We start from the raw sequence: 10,125 nt of genomic DNA on the forward strand, positions 1-10,125 counted from the left end.
GTAGCCTGTAATCCCGGTCGGCATCGTTGCTTTCCCGGTGTATCAAACATGTCTAAGGTTTAATTTAGACATGTTCCCGGTGTATCAAACATGTTCCAAAATGGGTTTCAGTCTTTTGGTCCCTGATATGCATTCATCCATGTATCTGGCAATTCGGCTGCGGTGCATCGAGCGTTGGCTGCGTCGCGCTGTGTTGTTGTCAATCTCCAGTCATGTGCGCGCCTCCCTCTGGCGTGATCGAGGGCCGCGCCAAATTAAGTAGAGCAGGCACATGCTATTGGATCAAGTGGAGTTGCAGCAAGCAGCTTTCCCGCTGGAATACTATTTGAACAGCTGACTCAACAAAACAAAAAGGATACTTCAGCAGACAAGCGTATGTTCTGTCCGCGATGTTCTGGAGTTACACCACACCCATTTTTCTCTCCAGTTTTTTTCTTATCGGTCGCATTCTTTTTTCTCTTCTTTCCAACCTATAGCAATGTGTCTGCTACTTTGGTAATGGCCTATTGTAATTTAATTTGGCATAAAAGCTAAAGAAAACAAAAAAAAAACTAGCTATCTTGAAATAAGTTGCAATAATCATTGTTCAAAAATTATTAGAAGTACAGGATATGCAGCATTTGCCAGATATTTAAACTAGTTCAAAATCTCCAGAGCTGAGCGTTTCCCTGATGGGCTGGGCTTTGCTCATTCTCGTGCCCAGCTATATGGGCCACTAACCCTTCTTCCAGGCTCTGCCTGTGGAGGCGCTGCTGCATGTGCCTGCTCTACTCAATTAGTCCCACCTCGCTAGTTTAGGCGGCACTAAACCAGTTTATAAGGCGAGCCGCTGCTGCTTGTAGCACGACCTTACTTGAACAGGATCTGTTCTATAGGCTCGTACCGCTGCATCCTTTACCAATAAGGAGGCAAGCACTTCAGTCTGGTTGATGCATTCTGACCTCTGGGCCAGAGCGTGATTAATGGCCTGGATGAATCCTGACGGGATCAATCCAATGGTTGTAGAGGATCGTTCCTGAATTGGCATCTGCCTCTACAGGGTGGCCCAGTGGTTGTCTGACAGACTACACATTTTTTTTTGCTTTTTTTGGTTGTACAACATCTGGCGATAAGCTGGCCTAGAGGTTGTACAACATCTTACTCTGTTTTAGTTGTTGATCAAGTACCCAATCCAGCTTCAAGTTCAGGGTGAAATGCATGTATTAATCATCTGAATTAGCTGCAGTCATCCTTTGAAGATGTGGTTATGTCATCCTTTGAAGATGTGGTCATCTGAATTAGCTTCAAGAAGATGTCCAGCAGTGATGATGTTCAGAAAAAGGAGAACTTCGCAAACTGACAACTAAAACAGAGTAAGATGGCAGAAAGAAGTTGTTCCTTCGCAACATGGCGCTTGTATCAGTCTTTCTCTCAATTAGTAAAGTTTGACTGGACTCGGCACCTTTGATTTTCAGAAAGAACTCTCTGCACATTGGCTTGGAGAAAACAGTAGGTGGTTTGCCTACTGCAAGTATGCTCAGTAAGGAAAATGCTTACTGATTTGGCTGTGGAATTCAGAACAAGACTTTCTTTTGCTTGTGGGAGAATGAGTTCAGCTTTTCTTTCAACACTTTCATGCATCTGTACCAGAAGCTCCAGGAGGCAAGAGTAAGTGTTGCTCTCTCAAAAAAGGCCAGGGCCTAATTAGGACTGCTGCGCTTCAAATATGTAGAGGCTGATTTCTTCAAGACTCGTTTTGATACATGTTTCAGCACACAAAAATTATTTTCCAAACTGTCTGAAAAGAAGTCCTTCCTTGCTTCTTATGCCTGCTACTTTGGTAATGGCCGACTGCAATTTCATTCGGCATAAAAGCTAAAGAAACCAAAAAACTATGTGTCATGAAAAAAGTTGCAATGAGCACTGTACAAAATTATGTACAGGTATTAAAAGCAGTTCAAAATCCCCACAGCTGAACGTTTCTCTGATGGGCCGGGTTTCGCTAAGATCTGGTTGTACAACATCTGGCCATCAGATTCAGTTGTTGTTCACATGTACTCCCTCCGTTCCAAAATAGATGACTCAACTTTGTACTAACTTTGGTATAAAATTGAGTCATCTATTTTGGAACGGAGGGAGTACAAGCTAATCCAGAATAAGATTCAGTTGGCGTCAAGTACCCAATGCAGCTTCAAGTTCAAGGTGAGATCCATGGATTAACCATCTGCATTAGCTAACTTTCAGGCATCTATGAAGGCTGGGGTGCAGTAATCCTTTGAAGATGTAGTTACTCAATGTCCTGGTAATCAAGATGCTCCGGAGTTCAGCTTGTCTTTCAATACTTCTCTGCATCTGTAAAACAGTAAAAGGCTGGACACTCCTTCCTCTCCAAAAGACAAGAGTGAGTGTTGCTCTCCAGACAAACAGGGCTTGTTGACTGCTTGCTTTAAGGCTTTGAAATAATCTCAACAAAATCATATCCAAGATTAATGCCCGGGCATAACTAGAAGAGTACGATTTCGTAGCTTGCATCTCCTGCCATTCTTTGGTTTTGTACCACTATTGCTTGGGATTCTGAGTTCCTAGACATTGATCTTGTTCACAAGGTTGGTTCCACATGTTCAATTACTCAAATCGAAAACCCAAGGATTCCACATTTTATAGATTAATTATGTACTTATTCAGTTAACTGGCCAGAGGATTGACCACATGACCAAGGAACAATACGGCGCCGGTCTTCTCCTCAACCACGGCAAATAAAAAGGGCCGATCCGCCACAAAATCCACCAAATGTGGTGGTTCCCTTTTCTCAAACGCACTACCATCCATGAGTATGACCGTGGCAGCAGCGGCCACGGTGCCTTGCTCGTCCACCTCGATGGCGGCCTTATGGTACACCCGGGAGATGGAGAGCCGCTCATGCCCATGCCCATCTTTGCTGCCCACCATGCCTGAGAAGTCGCCACCTTTGAAAGCCCTGGTGACACCAAGCTTTTGCATGCCGGACGACGCCTCAAACTCGAAGGTGAACTTGAACTTGGGCACCATGAACCGCCCCACTGGAACCTCCTTCACCGGCGTGTGCTTCCTGATCAACTCTGGCGTCGACACCGTCTTGTCATAGAGATCGGCGAGACTGAGAGTGCCGCTGTCCGGGAGAAGGATAAGCATGTAGAATGCATCAGTTTGCCGCAGCACGTCGTTCTTGTAGGGCAGCTTGAGGGCCCTGAAGCCCGGGTAGAGCGCGATGTACTGTGACCGGCCTGTCGTCATGGCCGGCACGCCCACAGGGGTGCCGCCTGGGATGTGGAACGGCGCGTGAAGACGTCGAACGGGTGAGACCACGCTCCTTTGAAGTAGAGCGCGTTGGCGAGCACGACCGCCTTGGACGAGTCGACGGAGCCGGGAGGGAGGATGTCGCGGATGAGCTGCTTCGTCGCGTCCGCCACGAAGGCGTTCACGCGCAGCCTCACCTGTTCGGCCCCCGACACGAAGTCCACGGCTTCCGCCGTGGCGCCGTACCGCGACGCGCTGGTGGCCATGAACTCTCGCCTGAGCGCCAGCCTCCGGTCAACCCAGACACCGCAGGCGAAGGACGTCTGCGGCAGGCCGTTGAGCCTGCCGACGAGCTCGTTCGCCGGCGCGTGGTGCAGCTCGTGGAGCGACGCTGAACCGAGGAATCGCAGGAGCTCCCTACGCGTGTCGCCCCGCGCGCCGGCGGTCACCATGGCGAGCGCCGCGTGGATGGACAGCGGCGAGAAGACGAAGTTGCTACCCGTGCCGGCCGCCGCCCGGACGCCGACCTCCCTGGCGAGAGGCAGGCACGACGCATGGCGGACAAGCGGTGCCTCCTCCGCAGAGTGGCCACCAGGACGAGGAGGCGCGTCGGCGAACAGGGTCGAGCAGAGGCGCCATGCGGCGAAGAGGGCCAAGCAGAGTACGACGGCCTTCCCGAAGGACGAAATCGGAATGGGTTTGCCGTGGGTTCGCGCCATCGCGGCAAGGTTTTGTATTGGTGTCCATCGATCGATCAGATGTTAAAGACGACGGGGGAGGAGAGGACGACGGGAGGCGGCGGCCGGCGGCGAGTGATCCCTCCCTGCGAGCTGCGTGTCCGTGTGGGTTAGGGTTAGCGGGACAATGGACTAATGGGCTATTGGGCTATACTGGACATCAGGGATTTTTAACGAGATGGCCCGCGGAAATGCATGCAACATCCTAATGTTGTACTCCTACTATGTTTTTGTAATACCAATAGCACTTAATGTTGGATGTTGTTCTATCACCCACATGATCTTAAGCTATGAATTAAGAATTTTAAATTATATTTAAGTGTGAATGTATTTTATCTTATTTGATTTATGAAATTCACAGTTAGTCTTCGATTATTTGTTAATGTTTAGGGTTCGCTCTAAATGTAAATTGGAACAAACCTCTTTAATCTACTCCCTCCGTTCTAAATTACTCGCCGCAATAATGGATGTATCTAGAACTAAAATACATCTAGATACATTCATATCTGCGATAAGTAATTCGGAACGGAGGGAGTAGTCATTATTGAATCGGCAACTTGAGATCTTAAGATTTTTTATTCCATTAGTTTCGAAAGGGAACCAAAAATACTATTTTGCATCATGTATAGGGTAAAGAAACATTCGAGTCACTTCGATTGCGCTAAGAAGTGATCACCCAGAAAACATATTGTTCAATTTTACTTGAAATTTCATCAAGCTTGAACATTGACTTGTGTTTTTCCTGAAATTTTGTCGATATCAAGAAGACTACTTGGTTTTTTCATCAAAGAGCAGTTGCGCTTTAGAATTTGAGCAGGTTGTGAGCACGGTAAAGCTCTAATTTTGTGTGCATGCTTTGGAAAAGCACTGTACGAGGAATTTCTAGCGAAAGTTGTTAGATGAAAATGGCATACTCCTTCTGATCCATATTAATTGACGCACAGTTAGTATAAATTTATACTAATAGAAATATGAGGAAATAAGGAGATGTACAAAACTACAAATGAATACATAGCAATGGGTGAGCGAATTTCCAACAAGTTGGACGGGTGACACAATGAGGCATGCATGGTATATCCACGTGCATGGTAGAATCATACTTCTCATGGATGTTTTACAAGCCATCCTCTCTATACGTTGCTCCTAGCTGATCCTATCTCCCTTCTTCTGCGCACCCGCATGTCTTTTGCCAACGGGGGTAACTACATTGGTCATTCTGCGTGACTAGATGCCATCTGATGTATTGTAGAGAGCATTTGCATCGCGGGCTCTACGAATAACTTCCGCGTCCATTCCAGGAAAATCCAATCCAACTCATGCTTGGGCGAGACAGTAACCTCAAAACGGTCTGAGAAGGCAACATCGCCGAAGATACTCGCTGGTGATATGAGCGTCGGCTGGTAATCATATAGATTTGTCGGAACATCCCCGATATGTTTCAAATGCTCTGGCATGTCGTCTTTGTTCTTCAATGAGACAGCCTCCAGCCTGCGGTGGCCGCGGCAATCGCCTTCTTCCTTTTCCTCATCAATGGCCTCATGGAGGTTGTACAAGTAGGCGCCGGTAATTTTGAAGTTAGCAAACAGAAGGCCACCTCCGCAGTCCCAGGCCCCCAACAAATAATCGTGTGACCGAGAGCTTTGCTTGACCAGAGTGTATACCTTATCCCATTGGTGATCGGGAGTGAGTAACCAGAGCACCATGTCTTGGCCGCTGCACATGTAGATGCACGGACGCCCACCTATCTGTAACATGTTGCAGGGTTGAATTGGTTGCCCTTCCGGGGCAGCAACGCTTGTGACGACCTCGTCGTCGGCATCGAAAACAAGCATGGATGTCGCATCGGTCTCATACTCTTCACATCCCTCCTCGCCGGTGAAGTACGTTGTGTATATAAGAAAGTACACTTTGTTGTCCGCCGTGTGTAGGCTGTGCTCACTGAGAATCTCCTTGTCGCATGAGAACACCGTCCTCGGCGCTTGCTGGCAGCCGACACTGTCCAATGACACCACCATGAGCGTTGTGGTCGTGCTATCGCCGTCAGCTGTGAACTCCGAGATAAGAGCCTTGTAGACCTTGCTCGATGCCGCGTACCCAAACCCCAAGAAGCGGCGTAGCACATCGCCGTCTTCGTCCTCGGGAGCCTGCGGCGGTGGCAACGGCACGGACAGGCGCACCTCCTCCTTGGTGGCCGGGTTGAAAACGACGCCGTCGAGGGATGACCGAGCGGCCAGGAGGACCAGCCCGTTGCAGGTGTTGGCGTACCAGCTGCCGTGCTCGACGTTGACGGTGTGGTCCAAGGCGAACGCGGGGCCGACGGCATTGAAGTAGGTGGTCTTGCAGTAATCACATTTGTCGTAGAGGCAAGCGGCATGAGGAAGTTCCAGGCCTGGTGCGCCAAAACGGAGGTGGCGCAGCCAGAAGTGCGGGCTTCTGAGGAGTTGCCAGAAGCGCTTGGAGAGGCCGATGCAGCGCACGGCGCAGCGGGCCGGCAGACGGGCGAGGATCTCATCAGCCACGAACTCGTCTCCGAAGACGGCCTCGTTGTCAGCCGTAGACGCCATGATTCTTGTGTGACCAATGTACCAACACCGACGGCCAACTCTTGGTTCTCTTTGTGCCGGCCGAGTGATGATTCCTAACAAAATCGACTTGCTCGGTTGTCTTTGCGCTGCCGAAATATAAAAGGAGAATACCTACATCGGTGTGCTAGCAAATTACTATAATCCGTGTACACCTCGGTTTTTCTTGGCGCCAGGACTCTTGATCCAAATCGGAGTTGGTACCGCCGGTCCGCTGGTACAGCGCTAGATTTTTTTTTCCCCTCAAAAGACTAGATCTTCTCTTTTTGAAGGGCCACTGCTACAAATCAACCGACTGATTTTGATGAAAAATCAGTCGGGTTGACAGCCGTTTGATTGCCCCGCTGACGAACGTCGGATCAGGCCCCTCCCAGCGTCTCTGTCCCCCACGTTTCTCAGCAGTGTTGGCGCCGCCTCCTCGCCGCAACGCCTTTCTTCTACCTCTTGCCTCACTCAAGGAGAAACTCCACACACACACGTACACATGCACCAAGGAAAAACACACAAGCTTTGCCAAGTGGCTTCCTTGGTGATCACACGATGGCTACATTGTTTTCCAGCCCTCTCGACCTTTTTCTCATTGCTTGATATGCAACATATATACAAGGGGATGGCCTCATGCATGTGCTAACTAGCCGGCAAGTTCGGCCACTAACTCCACGTGCCGCACACCCAAGTAACTACCCTGGAATCCCTCCCAGCTAACAACTTATCCATGCAGCCACTAACTAACCCGTGCATGCATTTGACTCGACTAAACACAATATTGTTGTAGTTTGCACGCACACTCGCCACGACCCGGCCACCACACGGCCACATGCATGGCTTATTGCCATCACTCACCCCCTAAGCCATGACATTGTCGTCGTTAGAGTTGTTGCAGCTTCCGTCGTTGATGTCGCCACGACCGTGACCTAGCCCACGGACCCGACCTGACGCAACGACGCCGGTCGCACCGTGCTCCGTCACGACTCCGGCGACACACGCCGAGCACCTTCTTCACTGCGACACACGCCTGGCGTCCCTCGGCGCAACGCACGTCCCGCGCACACCCGACGCGCTCTCGGTATGGAACGGTGGGCGCCAACTGTCGTGGTTCTAAGTCTGACAGTAATGTAGGGGGGTAGGTATGGAGAGGCAAGATCTTAGCTATGGAGAAGTTGTAAGCACACGAGGTTTACGAGTTTAGGCCCTTCATGGAGGAAGTAATAGCCCTACGTCTCGGAGCCCGGAGGCGGTCGACTGGATTATGCGTGTATGGTTTACAGGGGTGCGAACCCTTTACACTGAGGAGGTAGGTGGCTTATATAGAGTTCGCCGGACCCCTCCGGCCCTCAGTTGTGCAGGGTTTAAATACATTAAGGTCGGGCGTTACTGGTAACGCTCCTAATAAAGTGCTATGATGACCATAAAAGCTACTTAATAACCGACCGTTAGCATGCGGAGTGCCTTTAGGTCTCCTAGCCGTCGAGTGGTTTGGTCTTGGTCGAGTGATTGCTTCTTGGTCGAGTGTCTTCGAGTCTGTCGAGTGAAACACCTCCAAGTCGATTGAAAGGTGATTTCTTCTAGAGATATCCTTGGGTAGGGCAGTTGGGACAGGTCCATGACCCTACCCTAGGTACATAGCTTCATCATTAGCCCCCAAATGGATCGAGGTTTGAGTGGGGAAGGAGTTGAGAATTTCCCCGACTCATTTTTCATGCCATGAGCATATCTGGTTTCGGATCAATGAACCTGAGTGATGACAGCAACTTCCTTTTCAGTCGCCTTGATCCATTCTTAGTTTTTTGTCGAATGAGTTTCTTTACTTGAAAGGCTCCGAGTGATGGTGTGGAGGAGATCTTCGGTCTGACAAGTTGTTCTGCTGCCTGCAGATTTCGCGGGATCCGAGTTTTGGGAAGCGCACGGGACGGGGAAGGCCGCAGTAATCGGATGGGATAGGGCGGAGCCGCCTCGATCCCCGCACCACCTTTTTCGCCACGTATCGCGCGCGCGATTGTTACGGGATTTGACAGGACCGCCCGGGCCTACCAGTCAGCCACTCGGAAGCGGCCTCATATATGGCATCGAACCGGGGTCTCTTGAACAGTGCGTCTCCATTATCCCTTCTCCTCTTCAGGCTCCTTCGTCACGCTCGCTCTCGCCCCAGCGCCACCACTCCGTGCGCGTCTCGCCGGCGACGATGGGGAAGGAGAAGACGGCGGCTCTGGAGCGGGTGAAGAAGGCGATGACAAAGGCGAAGGGGAAGGCGACCAGTCGGGGTGGATCTTCCTCGCGAACCGGCCTGCCGAAGGGCTGGATCCAGGGCGACTGAATCCGCTCGACGATCACCCAAGAGGACCTCGACGACCTAGCCGAAGGAGGGCTGATCCCCCATGAATCGGTGCGGCTTCCGGGGAAGGAATCCGAGCCGCAACCTCGGGAGTGTGAGCGCGTTCTCCTTGCCACCCACGTCGACCGTGGATTTTCCTTGCCTCATCACCCTTTCTTTCGGGGATTTCTGAACTTCTTTGGGGCACAACTCCACCACTTCACTCCCAACACAATCGTTTATCTCGCCGCTTTTGTTTCTTTGTGTGAGAATTTCCTGGGTTGTCGGCCTCATTGGGGTCTTTTCAAGCACATTTTCACTTGTCGCTCCCAGACGGTGAAAAAGGCCAATCCGAGTGACGAGAGAACTCAAGTGATTCAGATGTGCGGGGGTCTTGGTGTTCAGATGAGAGGGAAAAGTTCCTTCCCGGCCATGATTCTTCGCGACTCGGTACGTGGATGGCAGTCGACCTGGTTTTACTGCAAAGACCAGTCGACGCCAGGGCAGTCGACTGGCCTCCCTCCTTTTACCATGGACCGAGTGAGGAAACCTTCCTCTTTGAAGGTGCTCCCGAAGGAGAAGGCGCAGGTGAGGGTGCTGGTCGAGCGAGTGGTCCAGCTTATCCGTGACGGGGTCACCGGTATGGATCTCTTGGAGGTCTTCCTCCAGCGGCGCATCCAGCCTCTTCAAGCCCGAGACCATCCGATGTGGATGTATTCGGGTCTTGACGACTCCACTCGGATTCACTCGGAGGAGGTCGATGACGACACACTGGAGAAGTGGCTGTCGGGCATGACCGGAAACAAGCACAACCCCAGGGGAGCCAGGAGAGTTCCTCCATTCGACCAGTCCCATGTACTAGAGAAGGTCCGATTCCGAGCTTTTGATTGTAATCTAAATTCACTCGCGCAGCTGTCTATACCGCATCGACTGACTTTATTCTTCCTGCTTTCTTTCAGGCCCTTATCGAAATGTATTCAATGCCCAACAGAGAGCAAGAGCAAGATCTGGAAGGAGAGGCGAGTGGCGGCGACAGTGGCGAATGGACTTCTGACGGTGAAGGGAACGGAGAAAGCGATGACTCAAGTGACGAAGAAGAACTCGAGTCGCCTCCTCGTAGGGAGAGGCGATCCAAGCTTGACCAAGAACGATCGAGCACCCGTGAAAAGGCGACTGCTCAGGCTGATCAGTCTTCAAAGCGTCCTCGGATCTCTTCACCGACCCCGACCGAAAAAGCGCC

The 10,125-nt window shown here is 50.9% G+C and overlaps 1 non-coding gene and 1 pseudogene across 1 annotated transcript; one reads left to right on the forward strand and one right to left on the reverse strand.

Annotated features, from left to right (window-relative positions):
* The first annotated feature begins 843 nt into the window (after positions 1-843).
* Positions 844-1,066, forward strand: LOC119319869. Its single transcript, XR_005154689.1, has one exon. It is a non-coding gene; the product is annotated as a small nucleolar RNA U3 (small nucleolar RNA).
* A 1,598-nt stretch (positions 1,067-2,664) lies between these two features.
* Positions 2,665-6,556, reverse strand: LOC119315525 (annotated as a pseudogene).
* Between the last annotated feature and the right edge of the window lie 3,569 nt (positions 6,557-10,125).

This window comes from Triticum dicoccoides, chromosome 6A (assembly GCF_002162155.2).
Source record: "Triticum dicoccoides isolate Atlit2015 ecotype Zavitan chromosome 6A, WEW_v2.0, whole genome shotgun sequence".
Classification (NCBI taxonomy): Eukaryota; Viridiplantae; Streptophyta; class Magnoliopsida; order Poales; family Poaceae; genus Triticum; species Triticum dicoccoides.